Genomic DNA, 19,512 nt, shown 5'->3' on the forward strand with positions numbered 1-19,512 from the left:
GGCCACTGTCAGAAACAGGAGGCCGAGCCTGCTGAACTTGTGCTCTGATATGATACAAGTGTTATTTTCTTAAGAATTTTGAAAATCCTCTCCCTTTGAAGCAGAGGAGAGGAAGAAGGGGAGTCCTGCATGACTGGACTGCTGAAATGCGTCCTATATGGGGCCTAGGAGGAGGACTGCAATTTCTTAGCAAAGCATTCACATTGCCTTCTTTTACCAAAGGACTGATGGTTGCACATTGTTTTTTGTCTGCCATAAACCGCTTACCCTTATGTTTGTTCAGGCAAGCAGCTTTGGCAAATGTTTTCTTCCTCTATCATGCTTGCGTATCAAAGAATATCTGTGGAAATGAGAGGCTAATCAATCACACTCGTATTTTGAATGAGAACTGGAAACTGCAGAGAAATGGATTGGAGGTTCATAACACGCCACCGTTGAAACAAAATTTTTCTTCCTGTCTTTAATTTCGCAGAACAATCTGTGTCTTAGCCAGAGATTCTGGTTTTTATTTGAAAGACATGACTGGATGTGAAAAAGGCTGGATCAGGACTTACGTATACAAAGTTTAGGACTGTAATCTACCATCTGTCTAATATCTAACTCACTGAGGGGGTTGCTAGATCTCACTTGTGTAAGTGTGACCATTTTGAATATCTGAAATTGCAAATAAAGAAGTCAGCCTTGGTGCTGACTATAAAATAATAATGGTTTACCAGTAAATTGTTTGCTGTTTTATTGGTTTGCTGCCCCTCCTTTATTAATTTGAATTTCTAAAAGTTCCTGACTTTAACATCTATGAATTTAGTAGGCCTGAGCCTTAAACTTTTCCATTAATCCTTAAGGGATCATATTGGATAGGCCTTGCACAAGGAACATATGATGATCTCTGATATTGACAGGTCTTGAAAGTTCCTGAATAGAATAAATGTCTTATTGCCCTTTTTAGAGTTTGGATCTAGTCCAAGAAAAGGCTGAGAATTAGCTCATCTGTAAACAAAACCTGACTACTTGTATTGGCTCCTGAATTATGAATTGAAACTTTATAATGGAAATTTGAGGCCAAATAGTCTAAACATTAAAGTTGCCTTGCTGTGTTTTTTGAATGAGTGAAGGTAGTTCTGCTGGTTTTCTTCTATGTGGCTGTTGCTTCCCTTCCTGTTTCATTCTTATTTGTTTTAGTACCTAATTGTAGGCATACAATGAATAGAGCAAAATCATAATTGAGAGGCTGTGGTACAGGAAACTTTTCAAATGCATGTAAAATTTGGAAAACATGTAGCTATTTAACTTTGTGTTTAAATGTTCGGTGTGACAAGGGTTTAAGGGAATGACTGCAAGATTATGTAAATATATACATAATATGAAACTAGCTTTTATCGCTTTTTTTGCCTATACTGTTCAGGGGAGATTGTAATGTTAACTCAGTGATTCCCAAGTGCTAATTTTGGCTAGAAAATGTCAATATTAATTTAATTACTTAATGTTTCTCCTGTCTATCTCATCATCTTAGCCTTGATTGAATTTCTTTTTTCATTCCACTCTTAACTTTCATGTTAAAGTAAATCACCTTAATGTTTACATCATCTCCATACCCTTACTAGAATGAAAGAGGCCTGTATGCCCATAAGTATACCTGAAAGTATTTGTAGGATCAGGCTCAGATGCAAAAAAGTTACAGCTATAAGTAAGCAGTAACCTTCTTGTTTCACCGTCTGTAACCCATGGGAATTACCCTTATCTTTGCAAGGAACTCAGCATCTTGTTGGTTAAACTACATTTTTCTGCAAAGCTTATGGTTTTGCTCTAACGACACCAAGTGAAGGGTTTCCTGTCTCACTTCTTCAGTTTTGTTCCAGCAACTAGTTGGCCTCACCACTAAACTTCTACCATATTTCTAATTTGTCTGGCTTGAACTGTGCAATGGCTTCTGGGATTGAGCCCTGTTATGCCTTCCCTACTAGGTAAAGTGTCCTGTAGGATCTCCTTAGGGATTACGTTTTGTTGTTTATAATTGTCTCTTATCAACAGAAAAAGTGTTTAAGATTTCTTACAGAAACTTCTTTTTTTTACCCTTAAATTCTTTTCATGGTGGCTTCTTTTCTGCCACCTTAAATTTTCCAATACAAATGTAAAAATTTGGATACCCAGATTTGGATTTAATACAGCAGTGGTGCCACAGAATCACTTGCTGAGTTCACGCTCCTTTGATTCAGGTGGCTGAAGGCTGTTAGTCATTTGTTCATTTTGTGGTGGCAGTGACAAAGCAAGCTACTCTTGAGTCACTTAATGTGCCAGGATGCTGACGTTATTCAAGACTTCTCTATTCTGTAGTCTGTTGCCTGTGCTTGGTGTATGAGGTGTAGCTCTACCTCTGGCTTTTCCTACTTTAACTGATATCAACTGAATGTATGCATGCTTTTGGTCATCTGTCTTTATTTTTTATATCATTCTGCCAATCTATGTGTTAGCAGAACATTTTTTTCAAACAATTTCTTATATCTAGATTTTAGCATTTTATGGATCTGGATGAGCATCTGGCTAGCTCTGATTAACGCAAAACCAAACTAAAGCAATTCCATTCCCCAGCGACTTTATGCTGTCAACTACTTTGAGATCTGTCAGTTGGCCAACCCATAATTCGTTTAACATGTGCTTTATTGACACATGAGCCAAATTTGTAGTCAGAATATCATGTGGTATGTCATATGTCTTGAAAAACTTAACTACTTGAGTAAGTCCACCACCCAAAACAGTGATTTCAAATTCTGAAATAAGGTTTGTTTGAATATCAGTATCATAAAGCCCTTGAAATTGCCATTAGTTGCATTCCTGTCTTTTAATAGCAACCTATGCAAATTTTTCGGTTTCAGCCCGGCATTGATCTTGGACAAACAAGGCTACAGTTGCCAAGGCTGTTCTACTTTTAAGTGTTAGCGTGAGGTTAGCAGTCGTTTCTTCTGGGTATCACAGAGAATTGCATCCAGTTTATCCTGCACTGTGAGATTTCCGTTTAAAAATGAACTCATTATAGGCTGAGTATCTGTTCATACTGTTAAAAATTCAAAACAGACTGGAAAATATGGAGATGATACAATGTGTTGCGTGAGGAAAGTGTTTCAAATAGATCACAGACTGCTGGCTTCCATCAAGACATTGGTGACTCTTGTAATGTGCTTCTGTCTTCCAAGTGCTGGTCAGAGGTCAGCATCTCTGGTAAAGACAGTGTTTGTACTTGATGTCATTGTTTATACTTTGATTCACAAGTCTGGTTTCTTCTTGTGTTTTCTTTAGTAGAAAGAGATGTTAATAAACGTTTCCAGATAGGAATCCTCATCACAGCTTAGCTGAAGTTAATATGCATTTCTGAAATCTTTGAACTCCTTAACAAGTGGAGAAACTGGCCTGGCCTCCTAGTCGAAAATTAAACTGTGGCTACTGCAGATTTCGGCGTGATCTCTTGCTTTAGATTCTCAAGTTTAGCAGCTGTTGCAGTAGCTTCCCAGGACCCTGTATCTTGGGAAGGGGACTTCACATCACACATTTTGAGGGCTGGGAGGAGAAGCAGAATTGATTAGATGGGATGGCTTTTTCTGCTTGGAAGATTATACAGAAGAGGCTCCAGAATATTCAAGGGCTTGCCTCTGCAAATTTATATCACTAAATTGTAATTTCAAAAGAAGAATCTGTTACACTGAGGGAAGGTCTGCACGGAGTTTAAAATCAGGTCTATTTTAGTTTTGCATAAATCCATTCTTACTAATCTTAATCTGTTTTTACTAATCTTACTAGCCTTTGGCAGAATCGGAAAAGGCTGTTCTGAAATCAAAATAGTGCAAACTCATGTTGAAAATCACTTCCTGAAGCCAGCTGGTACGCAGTCAACACCTTTTACATGCTTCTGATAACTTGAATTATCCATTACTGATGTCTTTATCAAAGTAGCCGTGCTGTAAGGGTGAGGAAGAGCCATCTGCTCGCAGCAGGATTAATCCAGTTGATGGCTCATAAGCATGCTGTTTCTTCGTGTGAAGATGCCTCTTCCCCCAGGATGCCCAAGCTTTATTTTCTACACTAGCAACAAAAAACCCACTTGTTCAGGGTGTTTTTTCCTACAGTTTGTACTGCTAGAAAAGGAGGATGGAACTAAAATCCATAGTGTGCCCAGTATTATCTCAAAATTGAACCAGGGATTAAATCTCCTTTTGCTTAAGTGTAATAAATATTTATTTGGGGAAAATGGGAATGTCAGCAGAACAGACAAATACAAAAAATAGTTTGAGATTTCTTTTTATTCCTTTTAGTTCCTTTGAGGTTTTCCTTTAGGGTTTCATTATTAACAATGAAATAGCAAACTTGCTCAAGGGCAGAATTTTGCTCTGAGAATTATAAATGTGGTTGTAAAAACAATTTTTTCCTCCATGGTATGCCAGATAGCTTAAATTTTAACCCTGTAAAGCAGGATCCGTGAATTGGGCCATATGAATTTTTGCTGATAAGGTTTTGAATTAATCCTATTTTGTACAGACCTGTGCTTGCAGAAGCTTAAGGAAATTCATCACAGTTGCAGATTGTTTTCCAAGTAATATCCTCATGGACTATGAAGCCTATCCTTTTATGATAAATGCATAAAGGTTTTGCTTAACTTCATTTTTGAGCCACTCCATCGCTAATCTCCGTTGCTCAGTTTTTAAGTAGGCTTTGGCAGTCTGGCTGAACTACAATAGTGCTGACATTGAAATCACACAGCACGATGTAGGGGCAGGGATGTTAGAGGAGGTTCACTGTAGACACAGCTTGGATTTTTCCTCCCCTTTGATACAGCTGAAACTCTTACTTCCTGCACAGACAAGCAGTCAGTGTGATTTTGAATATTTGGGTGGAGGATAATATACAGCAAAGTAATTCAACTGTAATCCCTAAGGATGGGATAACAAATAACATCCCTGCTGTACAGGCAGCTGGAATTATTTAGAAGGTGCAAAGGGGCTTAATGTTCTGAGGAGGCTGCCTTTATAGCATGCTTTTGAGTAGGCACATCTGTAACTTCGCAAATGAAATCACTTGCAGGCATAGACGTGGCTGCTGGTTTGTTTGCTCTGTTGAGGAGGTGACTAAGCATCTGCAACCCGCTGGCAGGTGTGCTGAGAGCTGCAGGTGTGGTTTCCAAGGCTGTCTTTGGAAAATAGTAATTTGCTTGCAGTGATCAATGCATTGTTGTTAATTGTGTTTCCAGAACAATTATTGTTGAGAACATTACAGCATTAGGTAAATATTTTTCTTTGTATCAGTGTAACTATTTTTTAATCTGACTGGGTGAGGGGGAACAACAGTAGCTCTAAAAGGAGCTTTAGCAGAGAACTTTTTCTTGTGTACTCAGCACACAGCCATTCCATGAGGGTGTACCAGGGCTTACACTCCAGGGCTGAAACGGAGGCAGCAGGGGGACATTTGGGCCAGCATTTATACTGCCACTTCCAAAATCTGGGACAAAGCATGAATGGTTTTGAAAATCAATATTTCCATTTCAGACATGGCTCCCTCTTATTATAGCAGCAGTTTCAACAACTATTTTGAGATAACTGCAAAGGGGAAGAATTGTGTGAAGAGATACTGATAGCCTGTTCTTGTTCGTAAGTACACCTGAATAGAGAACTATCCAAACATTTTTTGTGTTGTATATCTATTTCTGAGCTGTTGTATCCAGATGACAAGCTTTTACTTAACAAAAAAACAAACTTAAAATTCACCTATGTAGCTGCATCCAAGCTAATGTTTGTTAAAAGCAACTATTTGTCATAAAGGAGTATGTTGGCCTGTTCCTTGTTTCATAGTTTGGATTTTACAGCCTGTGATGTGGTCTTAACCCATGGCAGAAGGGGAGCTGGGGAAGCATGGGAAGCATGCACACAGACACAGGTTGGCCGGTAGCGGCTGCAGGCATGAGCTCAGTTTCCAACACATTCAGAATCAAGATGGCCCAAACCCATACCAGGCTTAGTCCTATTTCTTCAGGTTTCTGTTTAATTCCTTACTTCTTGCTGTCATGTAAGTTAATGTGATTACAGAATGGAGGCTTATATGCCACATAGCAATGAAATTAAGTCATATGCAAGTGGATGATGTTAATTGCACTTATAGTCATTGAAAGACTTGAGAGAAATTAAAAGGTTTGGTGTTTGTTTTGTGGTTTGGTTTGTTGTTTTTTTTTTCTTTTCCTAAGAAGGTATAAATGAAAAGTGCACCTTTTAAACAGATGAATGTGTGAATGGTGAGGAGGTAATCTGATCTATAAATATAAATGAACTTTGTCTACTTATGGCTTCAAGCCAAAAAGCATTAGGTTTAAAAATAATTTTCAATTAAAAACCCTGCTTTAACTTGAAAATAGTTTTACTTCTGAACAGAATATTTAATACTGAATGACCAGAGAGAAACCGTAGCCTCATGAGGCTCTTGTTGAGAATTGCTTTGCAGCTGAGCAGTTCTGTCAGGCATGCAGATGGGAAAGCTGCGGCATGCTCAGCCTTGACCCTTGTTGCCAAAGTTCTGCAGGACGAATTATTCACAGAATAAGACCTAAAAAATTTAGTCTGTGTTGATTTGTACTTCCTCTTCCAGTGTCTTTCTTGCAACTATTACTTCACCTGTAGTGGGTCCATCTAGCCCTATATTGTGTCTTTGACTGTAGCCAGACTCCTCTTCAGCAGTTGCCTGAAGAGGAGTGTTGGAACAAGCCAGATGAGATGCTTGGCCAAAATATTCTCCCTGCTTCCTATGACTGCAGTCTAGAGTGCTCTTAAATCAGCAGTGGGTGTCTTTTTTTGAACAGTGTCAAGCAAGGATCATGGAGCATGTTGCAGAGTGCCCTGGCAGTATGGCTGGTGCCAGGGCTCAGTCTGCCAGCATTTGGCTTCTTGTGCAGAGGAGCCAGGAGATCCAGCCCCAGATGTCTCCATGGAGAAGCCATCCTGGTTACCAGGTTGGGAGGGATAGGCTGGGATAATCTGCTCAGACGAGTGTGTGGCTCCTTCATCATCAGCAGGTCCTGGGTAGCAGTCCCATGCCAGAGCCAGCTACTTGGAGCAGGTCTGGGAGGAGAATTTGCTTGTCTGAGCTCAAGCAATAGCATGTTTTGGGAGGAAGGAGATTTGGAGTCTAATGTAAATAATTACTGTAATAAGGCTAAATAAGTTAACAACACCTCCTGTAGCCAAAAACTATTCAGGTAAAGTGGAGAGTTGAAATATGCAGAGGAGAAGCCTCCTCCAGAAAAGCAAAGGGGCACCAGATGTTATTAGGAGCTGTTTAGCTATCGCGGGAGTGCTGATCCCCACTCTCCATTGCATTCTTAGGCTGTTGCTTTTCTTCCTGAAGATCATTGTTCCTGAGGAGAGTGTGGGGGGTCATATGAACTGTGCTTCCCACTAACAGCCCTACTGCTGGAAACTTAGAGAGCTTTGAGTATGCCAGACTTCTGGTGAAAGCCTCTGATCTGCGTTACACAATCGAGCCTCAGTTCACGCTTGTTGTGGGGGCCAGTAGCTGGTAATGTGTGGGCAGGCTTCAGTCTGCCTCTGAAAAGGTTTTGTTCAGTGTGTGCCTCTGCTCCACTACATTATCTCACAAATCTTCTATTGTTTGGCCCTTTTCTGAAGAGCACATTATGTGCGGTGGCATGAACGGTGGCCAAGCTGTATTTGCAGTGCATGCAAAGGTGCTCTGGTCCTGAGCTGGTGCCAGCCACCATTGAGTGGTGTAGGATTGCCCAAGTCAGGGGTGCTTAGGATTTGTTCTTCTTGGCTTAAACTTGTGAATGAAAGCATAAAGGTACTGTGGCTTTTGTTCAGTGGGGACAGGCAGTGATAGGTACATAATTCTCCTATTCTTGGAGTTGTCAGATGGAAGAGAGCTAATATGATAACCCATAATACTTTGTCTTCTGTGATCTTGAGAGATATCTGTGCTTAAGCATCTAATTTCCAATGCAGAGTGTTGGGGGGGGGGGGAATAAAAATCCTTGTTAAGGCTCAAATCCAGTCTACCAAGCTGCTGAGTTTTCATCAAAAGCAGGAAACAGATGGACGGGCACAGCTGCAGGAGGTGCTGCAACTTCTCTGGAAAAGCTACCCCAGCATGTGCTGCAAGCAGGGACATCAGCACAGTGCTGCTCTTCCACACAGGGCCACTGCTTGGTGCCAGTGGATGGATGGTCTCACAGCCCATGCTGCTCATGGAGATGCCATTTCGGAGAGGAACCTGCCTGGCGTTACTCCCAGCTCCCAGGGCTGTATGCTTGCTGGTTCCCAGAATCTGCTCACTATAGTAGAAGAAAAATGCATCAAAGACTCATCATGTTCCTAAGTCTTACATTTCTGAAGTATGCTGTGGGCCCTGTCCTAGTGAGTTTACCCTTACATCCTTCCAGAAGGACCTCATTGCTCTGTCTCCCTACTGAATTCTCCATTTCAAACTGGGCAGTGGCATGATGAAGAGGTCTTGTAACTTGGTGGGGTCTCAGAGGCAGCCAGAGAAATCTCTGGGGTGCCATGGGCTGGTGTTTCTTATGTTCTTCTTGAGATAGAAAAGAAAAGAGGGTCCAGCAGCCAAGCAGTGTCCCAGGTCTCTGCTCAACCACTCAGGCACAGCCAGTCTGATGTTCAATCATTGCTCACGTTCTACACTTTAAAAATTAATCGGTACCTATTGTTTATCTGGCACTTGCAGTCCTCGATCACTCCTGTTTACGTGAAAGGTGCAAATATTTAGATCTTTTCCAGAGCAGATCTGTGTTATTGTTATTTAGGAGATTTCTTTTCTGAAGCAGTTTAGAAATTTTTCTTCTTTTGGGTAGTTTTTGCAGAAATTAAAAATTTTCCAAGTAAGAAGCCTATGTAAGCACAACCATGTAGCGGGGAGAACATGTTTCTCTGCTTGCTTTCCCTTTTCTAAAGACAAAAGAGCCTTATTGAAATGTGCTTCCTTTCTGACTACTAATGGGTTTTCCTTCCTTCCTCCTTGCAATGAGCTTAAGATTATCCCATCCTGTTGGGTATAAATTTCAGCCTGGACTGTTTTCCCTGTTGAGGTGTTGAGTCACTGGCCTTGAATGGAAACCTGTAATGGGACAGGGAGAAGTCGGGGTTTGGGAAGGAAGAGGTTTTCCAGCAGTTTGGCGGTACATGGGATGGATTTTAAAGAACAAGGATAAGCTGCTATTAATTTTTGCCTAGGGCTGCTCATATTCTGTTTTCCTAGTTTTATTTCTGGATCCTTTCTTATGTTGGATTTGGATAGATTCCAGGACATTACATACAAAATACGTAGAGGAAGAGCTGGTTCCTGCTCAATAACAATGTTCCATTTTAAGAGGTCTCAGGTTAAAGGGAAAAAAAATACGATGCCATGTCACTGGAATTAGTTTGTCTCCTGGAGGAAAGATGCTGAAAGTCTTGCTTCAAAAGCTCTGTGTAGGAATTATATCCTGAAGCCTGGATATTCTCCAGGGCTTAACTGTGCTTATTCATAGAAACACTAAACTTTATGAACTAGAAAGCAGACCTCTAAATGTGGCTCTAATGTGGAGTGGGTATTGTTTTTTGCACACTCTGATTAGCAACACTGAGCAGACGTACACTTTGTGGCCTTCCAGTACCTGAAGGGGGCCTACAGGAAGGATGGGGAGGGACTCTTTATCAGGGAGTGTAATGTTAGGCCACGGGTTAACAGCCTCAAACTGAAAGAAGGTAGATTTAGATTGGATATCAGGAAGAAATTCTTTGCCGTAAGGGTGGTGAGGCACTGGAACACGTTGCCCAGGGAAGTTGTCAATGCCCCATCCCTGGAAGTGTTCAAGGCCAGGCCGCATGAAGCTTTGAGCAGCCTGGTCTAGTGGGAGGTGTCCCTGCCCAGGGCAGGGGGTTGGAACGAGATCATCTTTAAGGTCCCTTCTAACACGAACCATTCTGTGATTCTGTGTGATTCTGTCACTTTGGAATAATTAGTAAAATGGACAGGAATTAAAGCAAGTTTTGCTCTGAACACAAACCAGATGAGCTAAACAAGTCTTCTTTCGATCTGAATTTCTCAAGTAAGGTTTCACTTTGCGTGGTGTTGGGTTGTGTCATATGAGGTTGTGTCATGTGTGTCATATGTCTTGTCTGTCTCTCCCTCATAGGACTTCTTTCTGGTCTAAAGTCTATGGTGGCAGGCTGTGGGATAGAAATCTGCTTTTCCCCCCATGTCATCTTGCTCTGCAAGATAAAGATGACAATACTAAGCAATGTAGTTAAACCAGCAAGAGTGAGATTAGGTTACTGCTTCACATACACTTTTGACAATCTAAGAGAAAGCTGAATCCAGATATCTTTGTTACTAATATTATCTGTTTTAGATGTTTCTTTTGCCCCTTCCCCCCCCCGCCCCCCAAACAATAGGGATGAGAAATTAACTTTTAAAAATAAAAAAATAAAACTCAAGTTAACATTCTTGTAAGCTATCTGAGCTTGTGTGAAAATAAACTATTGTTTAGTTGGCTTAAGCAAAAAAGGGTGCTTTTTTGTTTGGTAGAAAAGCAGTCAAGACTTCAAAACCAGCTGAAATCAATGTGTACTGCTGCCTGGACTTCCTTGGTTTGCAGTCCTACCTGTGGAGAACCAGCAGTGCAAGAGGGTCACAAAAGTAAGAAATTAGTAAAAAAAAATCCAATGTGAAAATTAAAAATTATTTTCATAGTGTTAACAGATAAAAATGTTGAGTGATTTTTTTTTTTTTAATGGAAGTCATAACATTTAGACGTGTAAGAATATAACTGCCTTTTTAAAATGTAAAATAGCTCCATGAGACTACTTAACTATCTGTACATGACATTCTCCAGGCTCCTTAACTAACATTTGCTTTGTTAGTGAGATGAAACAAGGATTTGAAAATGAAAGACAGTCATGGTTTGGAAAAGCAATTGTTATCAGCAAGCTTTGTTTCTTGGAAAACTAAGACCACTTGGTACCTTTTGCTTTGAAGTATTGAAGCCTATGTTTCAGGCAGATGTGCAGGTCCTATTTTGATGATCAAGGATCACTATGTATTTCACTGAGCTATTTCAATTTCCACCCAACTTGAAAGTGTGCGCCTTGCTCCTGTCTGTGCTTGAAAAATCATGAAAGAACCACAGGCTAGAAAGCAGTTAAACTAATCCAGATTAAAGGGGCTACAGTTTGGGATAGCTGAGGGTCTCCTTACTATGGCAATTGCTTACCCAAGTTTAGAGGCTGAGTAAAGTATTGTTACGGTATTCACAGGTCTTGTGGTTGCTGACCCAATATTGAAGATTTTAATCTAACATAGGGAAGATGACGATGATATTTATTCTATCTCCAAAAGCAGCAATATGCTCAGTATCTTTTATGTTTGGTTCTTGCAGGCACTTTGAATGCTTATCTTATACCCTGTGCCCTGCTTTTGAATTTGCAGTGCAATATCGTAACACTTCATCTTTCAGTGGAAGAGCTAGCTTTCAGATGAAACCTAGTAAAAACCTCAGGGTTACACTCTGTATCTGAACTGCTTTAAACATCAACCCAGCTGAATTCTAATTTATGGAAGAAAGCTTCCCATGCTGCATTTGCACTGTACACATTTAGGGAGACTTGGAAAAGTTGATCTTGAAGTGTCATTTAGGCTGATTGTTCTGTTTTCATGGAAATTTTTGCCTGTAAGAGCCCTTGAACACACACTAATGAAAGAGATGAATAGAAGCAGACCACAGAATTCTGAACCTACATTGTACCATATATCAAGAGACTAAACTTTGTAATTAAATATATACTGAGCAACTCTATCCAAACCTCTTTGCAGTTCAAATTTGAAGGTCAATATTGTGGTGCTAGCCCATCTTGAATCATGTGTCCATCAAAAAGTCCAAGTTCAAGAGGGCCCAAAATTACCAATCACTTCCTTTTCTGTTGGGAATGCTTGTAAGATGGTTCTTATTTTTAGTGTGTGACATTGAAGATAGGAACTGGAGTGGGTGGAGGTATGGAGGTCCTTGCAAAAAATAGCAAACCAAGCGACAGTGTTGTTCCACCCCTGAATCAGGACACAATGGTATATAGCTGCCGGAGTCCTGTATGGCTGCTAGATGAGCAGTGTCTGGGTCAAGATCAATGCTGTGGTATTCCCCTTCTGCATCTTTTTATTAAGCACAATTCTTTGGACAGAAGTAATTTTAGCAAATCTAGGAGGATTTGGGAGCTCTTCTCCTTCCTTGCCCCTTTGCTTAAGGCTGTAGCTCATCTGAAAACTGAAAATGCCATTTAAAAAAAAAAGAAAATCACAAGCCTCTGTGACAGGTCGCTAATCTGTCCTTAAGGAAATGGCAGTGAGTAAGAGGGGCAAATCTGTCATCTGGGCAGGCAGTGGGGAGAGGACTGTGAAGTCTCATTGACTGCCTGGTTAATGGCAACATACTGAACTGTCAGGCAGGCTCATTAGGGACATGCTGTTAATTTGGTCAGGCAAGTGCTGCCAGGCTGCATTGTGTAGAGTCAAGCAGTGTGAATAGAGCCCGTAAGCAAAGCTGCTGGAATCTGCTTTTGTGTTCCCTTTGGACGGCTGTCCTCTGTTTTTGGCTTCTTTTCCAGTTCAAAGTGGCCACGTGGAGTTTTGGCACTGTTAGTGCTGTCCAAAGATTAGTTATGAATTGCAGAAGTCACCTAACTTGTGCTGAGATGAGTTACCCTGCTTCTCTTCTCAGCTGTTTTTGGATACGTACATTTAGCCAGAGTGCCAGTTCACTACTTCCTGTGATTTAATTCTCTTTAAAACCCAATTTGAAATGCTATAGGTATTTTCCTTATCTTCACTGCTCACGTCTGCTAGGCACTAGCTATATGGCAATTAAAGTTTGCATTTCTTTTCTACTGTCAAAAGGTAACCTTTTCCCCTCCACTTCCCACAAGTCACAGAGTCCTGCAGGTGGTTTTGGAGGTATGACAGTATGTGCCTTACAAATCCACTGCAGCCCCTGGAAGAGCTGGGTAGTGAGTTGCAATGTTATGGACTGACTCTTTTGGGCAGAGGGAGACCAGTGGTGGGGGAAACCTGCCACGTGCAATGTAGCTGGGTGGGTGTCCTGACTCCTTGTGTGACGGACTGGAGTGACTGCTCATGTGATTATTGTAAAAGGTTGAGCAAGGGTGAGAGATTGTTTCCATCTCATAAAGGGAACAATTAGATTGGCTCAATGCTGTCTCTCTCCAGTGTGTGTCAGAATATACTGTTAATTTAGGAGTTGGAACCCAATGGAGAATTTTCTGATTCCCTACCATGTGTTCGCCTTTATGACTCCAGTTCCTCTCTCATCCTTTGGGGATGTTTTTCCCTAACATCTTCAGCCTTATTAAAACTTATTTTTGTTTCTGACTAGTTTTCTACCAGAGAAAAGGCTGAAATTAATAATTTTCTGGTAACCATTTTCTAGGTTTTCACCTGATTTACCTGATTATGTTAAGGCTGGGTCAAATATTCCATTAAGGGTTTCAGATGCTATCAGAACCAAAGCAAAAAAAGGTTTCCCAGGAGATCAACTGTATGCTTGCATGGAACAGACTTAGCTGGGAATTGGCCTGCACACGTACCTTGCAGGGAGCTGCACAGCTCCAGCACTTCTGTCACTAAATACCTGGGGAAATCATTAGTTGTGAATAGACGGCGTTCTTCGCCTGCCGTGTCAGGCTCTGTTATCACACTAGGAGGCTGCCCTCCTCCCCAGAAACAAGGAATTCATGCCTCTGCCTATTCAGATAGAGGGATATCTATTTAATGCAGTGCCCCATTTAGAGAAGTAAAGTAGTATTTTTGCAAGGGCAGAAAAACACTTGCTGTGTGGGAGGGAATGCTTCTTACAAACAAGCACCGAATTTCCTCATTTTACTTTACCAGGGATTTCTATTAGAATAAGGCTGGAGGGAGGGAAATTTGGAATGATTCTGGGAAGCTTTGGCTCAGGAAGGAGAGAATGGTTCATAGATTTTTATTGTTGTTATTTTTGAAGGAGAACAGACCATTGAACGTAATCTTTTACTTATCTTTCTCTTTGAAAACTTAAAGCATTTATGCAGTGACCCCAGAAGAGTTTGTGGGTTTGAGCCAAGGTCTTTCAGCACAAAAGCATAAATCTCAGCTGTGGGAACTAGCCCACAACCATTTCAAGGTAGATTTATTCCTATTACCTTCATACTTGATAAGTATTTTGATAGTGAATTCTCAGTGCATCCGTTCTCTGTTTGTGGAGTGGTAAATAAGTTATTTATGGGAAATGGGGGCAGCAGAGGCACTTTACAAAACTGAGATCTGGCAACTCTTGAGACTTGCCACTTTGTGTGTTGTGACAATGGTCAGTTTATCTCTGGTTATTGCTGGAGTCTCAGTGTAAGAGGTCATTCATTCAGGAGTCGTTCTTTAGTTTTGATGGGGTAAACTTGATTACTGAGAAGAGCAGCTTGTTTAGTAGCAACCTTTTCCTTCTCTTTAATTTGGAAATGAACAGTTACTTCAACAAAAATAACTGCTGATAATAATCAAAATATAAGATCAGTCACAAGGTGTACATTAAAAGTAAGTTTTTAAGCTCCAGCTTAACATCATTTTAAGAACTATGGGAAGTATTATTTTTGTATTCAGCTGCTATGAAAAAAAGATTAGTACAACCTAAACTATGTTTTAACTAAAATTTGGCAAGAGAATTTAAACAAAGGGAGAATCAAAACTTGACACAGTCTGTGTCACAACTGTAATTTAATTTTTGTACTTCAGAAGATAATGTAACTTAGTCTTTTATCTAATTCCTTAAGTCAGTTTTTAAAGAGTCAATCAAACTAGATTCTGTCCAGTTTATGAAAATGGAAAGGTGCTTGTGTGTGTCCACATGATCTTATCTTTTCCACTTATGGTATCATATTGTAAAGGCCCATACACCCCTAATAGTTTGGGGTGTGCTGTCAGTGGCTGAGAGTCAGAGAAGCTTTCAAGCTTTTAACTTGCTCTTAACTGATGGAGACTGAAACAAATGTCTTCATTATCCTCCTGAAAAATCCTGTTAGCAAAGCAGTCTCATCTATCTAAGCTACTGGCTTGAATTTTGCTTGTATTGTTGCCTGTTAAGGTAGGGAGCAGCTTAATCTCAGCAGATACAAAAGAATGCACGCAAACACTCTTCTAGCAAGAAAAATTATATAGAACGGACAAACATCCATTGTCACAGCAGGTATAAAAACTTGAACTTAGATCTGTATTTTCCTGCACTGGGGAAAGCAGGAGTCCTCAGCTTCCAGAACTGTGAGGCAAACACTTCTGACACCTATCCTAGAAGGATTTCCTTATAGGCTCAAGAAAACTGATTTATGTCAGTAGCTCTAATAAACACATTGTGCAAAGTTAAGAAGTCTCCAAGGCTTTGGATAGTCAACAGAAATCTTAATTAAGTTCAACCTCTGATAAAAATTTATCAGAGGTTGAATTGATCAGAGGTTGAAGTAATTATAGACATTTAGTTGACGTGTAAGCAGTCCTCTAAGCACACCAAAAATAATTTCTTTGTTCATACTTATTAATGCAGTTGAAACTTTTTTTTGCTTAAAGGTCTGAAGTAATGTCAGCTACATGGCAGTGGAAGAAATGTGATAGAGCATCAAAAGTCCATCAATAGTCTCTTATTAAAGCTGCAAAATAAACTCTTCAAACTTTACTGTAGTCAGTTTATGCGTGGAATGAACTTGTCCCATGTCCTGCCAGAGAATCCGGATAACTGTTTTGATAGAAATAAGATATCTTCTGTTAGTACCTTTCAAAACTGAATTTAAAAAGTGAGCCATACAGTCAAATGCTGGAGTGTATGGATAAAATTACAAGGAGAAGCTGTTTAAGAGCAAACATATGTCAAACGTAGGCTTCCTCCTAATGGGCTTGGACTTTGTAGCCCACTTAGGTTGCCAGAAGTGAACACAACATACAGTTTGTGGCTTTTGTGTCTCATTTCTTAATGCAATGCATGATGTACAAATCCATATACTGCAGCAAAAGACAGGGATCTGTAGTTACTCTACCAAGTGGCCTGTCTCCTGTCCTTGATTTGACCCCTGGTATTCTCCTTGGCTATCTTGAGTTCCCTCTCCAAATTAGCAATCTCTGCATAAAGAAAATGAGCATCAAGATGAATCCCAGCAAGAAGGATCCTCATAATGAGACTAAAGGCTCCTTTTCATGGAAAGATTTTGTCAGTCAGCAACATACTAAAATCCACAGTCCAGGCAGTACATCCCAGAGATCATTATTAAGGAGTGTGGTTAAAAACTGTTTCCCTGGGAGTGATTTTGCTGCTTGGGCAAATCTCTCACAGGTGCAATCTATTAGGAAGGCCAGACCGCTTCTTATAAGCAAGGAAGCAAGACCGATCCAAAGAATAGGCAATGATGTGTTGCCTTGCCAGCAGGTAAAGTCCAAGAGAAGACTGCAAATTGTAGTAGAAGTAGAATTTGGGGGGAAAAATCCGTAGTCTATAATGGGATTTTTTGAAAGGAACTATTTATTCTGTACAAAATTGTCCAGTCTATGGAAGTTGTAGTTTAAGAAACCAACAGAAATATCCAGAGAAAAACTCAAGCAACCTAACCTGGTTATTGAATGAATATTGCCCTCTTTTTGTATAGTATAGGTGGGACTCACAGTAGATTAAGTCATCTGCTATAAAACATGATTTGCTTTGCCATAGGCAATTTCAAGTGCAGCAGCCAACACTGATTGTTCAAGTTGGGTGACACCAGCATTTGCAATCTGAGATGCAGCCTTCTTTTTTCTTTTTTTTTTTTTTTTTTTTGAAGATGATCAAAAGAATCAAAATTATAGGCACCTTCCTCACCTGAGAGGCACTGGGCTAGGTAAGTAGATACTTTTGTAATTTCTCTTAACAGCACCCCCCAGCTTCAGCCTGACAATACAACACTGATATGTTCTTCTTCTCTCCTAGGAATGAGAATTCAAGATCCAGCAAGAAGGTAAGCTATGTAGTTGGTTATAACAAATTCTGCATCCATTCTAAAAAGATTTTTCCTAGAAATCCTTTCAGTCTGAAATTCAAATATTCTTTGAAGTCAGTTATCTGGCAAAATTTTCTGGTCCTCTTTTTTTTTTTCTGTAATACCTTAAAGTACATGTAGAATGTGGTAATTCATTCTTTTGTTTCCTTGGCTAAGGGGGAATTCAGTGTGGTTTTTTGCTCTGCCCAACTAGTTTGAGAGATTCATCTTGCCTTACAAAATGATTACATGTCCATCAATCCAACTGCAAACTCTTTTTGAAAACTCCTTGTCACTGTTAGATATACTGAATAAAAGGAAGCCAATTTATCTCAAATATATGTTTCTGTGACAATAAAATGATTTCTAGGATAATAACTGTCTGTAGCTGGAACTGAGAGCTATTTCAGCATTGAGCAAATAAACCAACCAACCTTCCTGTGCCCCACCCCCCTCACTAAGACCACTGGAAAGAGCGTATAACCAGTATTTGGTGTTTTTCTGCAGCATCCAGAGGAGCCTGTGGAAGCAACCACCTGAAACAGTCCTCTCCACCTGTAGCCTCGTGGTGCCTTATCTCTGAATCGCCGCATATGGGCTTTCTCCTGGCACTGAGTCAGTCTGCTCGTGGTTAAACATTTTCCCATCTGTTTGTGGCTCGACACTGGATTTCTCCTGGACGGTGAATAGTTTCGAAGGAAAATGACCCGACTGAAGCAGAATACAATCTGAAGAACCCTCCACATGTTATGGCTAAATCCTGGGAGCCTTCCTTCAGGATTAGTGGTTCCTAAGTTGCTTTGATGGCCAGGGCTAGCAGCACTGGTAGGCAGAGCAGGTCTCAGCTGGCCACCTTGGCTCTGGTTTTGCCTCAGGTTGTTTTTGCTCCTCTTTTCTCAGAGCTGTCTTTCCTCCTCAACTGCTCTTCTTCCTCTCTTACTCATGTGGTGTTGCTCTTCTGTGCAAATATACTTCAACTAAATCATGGTTGCTCTGGTTCCACCTTCTGCTCTTTGTATTTGAGTATTAAATTTCACTTTATTTTTAATCAAACCACATCACACTTATTTTTGGGGTCACAGAAGCATATTTGGCATGTTTAAGTTGCCACTGTGAGGTTCTTCTGCAAACAGAATTCAAACCATTATGTTACAATCTGTACCAGACCCTTCCTACCAGCTGTGTTTATACAGCTCCTAGTAAAATGGGCCCCTGATTAGGATTTTTGAATAGCTCATTCACTGTAAAAATCGTGTTTTGAACCATCTAAAAAAATTGGGATAATATATGATTAAAAGTTTTGGTTTGAAGAAACGTCAGTGGCAACACTGCCAAATTTTAGGCCCAAAACATCATCACCAATAGTATCACAAAGATAAAGTTACTGGAATTTAATTGGGCAAGAAATGTTTTTCTTTCGCTTGTTTAAAAAAATAGCTGAAAAATTCGTGTGACAGAGATTGAAAATTACATGTTCAGAGTAGTCGCCCAAAATGGTTGAAGTTTGATAAACTGTATGAAAGTGAGGACAGGTTCTTTATCTTGGAATTGTCAAGCAACAGTAGTTTGGGGACAACTTGATCCAGAATAAGAAACTGAGTATTAGAGCAGTTCTGGGGTTGCCTCACACCTATCAAGACAAGCTGTTTGAAAAACCAGAACCCATCCTGTATTCTGAGTGACACCGATACACGCTACGGACCCTGTGTGTTGGACAGGTGGGTTGTAAATAGCCGTTCTGTTCCTGGCATGCCAGGCAGTCTCTTTATGAGGCTGGATAAGCGATAGTTGGTGTGCGCCAGCAGCAATGCCTTCTGGTGTACAGGGAGTCCTGCAGGCTTGAGAAGTATTAAGGCTGGGAGGAAAAGGTATCTCATCTGGGCTATTCCCCACTGTGGAGTTGGCAGCTGCATTTCCAATATTCTGGAAGTTTGGTTACATGCTTTCTTGCTGCAGATACTGGCGTTGAACAGAAACAGTAAGCATACATTAAGGCAGGGAAACACAAGTGCCGCTTCTGCTCCATTAAACTGGAATACATGATTAAAGGACCAAAAGCTACTTCGGCTGACAAACTCCGTACTTAAATGTTTTTAAAATCGTAAACTAAGAGCAGAGATTTATAAGTTTGTGTCATGATCCATAAATCTAGATCTCCTCTTGTCCTTTTACTCTAGACAAATGGCTTGTAGAGGAAATTGTAGTGGTTTGGATAAGTCTAGGTTTCAGCAGTCAGCCTTCTTAGGTCAGACATGTAAGAAACATCTGTAATTGTTTGAGGAATTTGGCAGACAATCTTGTACTTAAATCACATTTTCCCCTTTGAAAGTTGGAAATGTCCATGTATAAATTAGACACACAAGACACATACGTCTGCGCTTGTGGAATTAGACAAGGTATCAACTTGCTGTTACCTTGCAAATCCTACTGCAAGATAAGAGCAAGT

The 19,512-nt window shown here is 40.3% G+C and overlaps 1 protein-coding gene across 5 annotated transcripts in view; it reads left to right on the forward strand.

Annotated features, from left to right (window-relative positions):
• ZDHHC8 (zDHHC palmitoyltransferase 8) overlaps positions 1-19,512 on the forward strand; it is a 117,031-nt gene that overhangs the window by 43,833 nt on the left and 53,686 nt on the right. Inside the window, exon 1 of one of the 5 annotated variants that reach the window (XM_074606179.1) lies at positions 17,867-17,891. The exons of the other annotated variants lie outside the window; for them this stretch is intronic. The gene's annotated coding sequence lies outside the window, so the exon portion shown is untranslated. Of the gene's footprint in view, positions 1-17,866; positions 17,892-19,512 lie in introns of those variants that run through there. 5 annotated transcript variants of the gene reach the window in all.

The sequence above is a fragment of the Larus michahellis genome, chromosome 13 (genome assembly GCF_964199755.1).
Source record: "Larus michahellis chromosome 13, bLarMic1.1, whole genome shotgun sequence".
NCBI lineage: Eukaryota > Metazoa > Chordata > Aves > Charadriiformes > Laridae > Larus > Larus michahellis.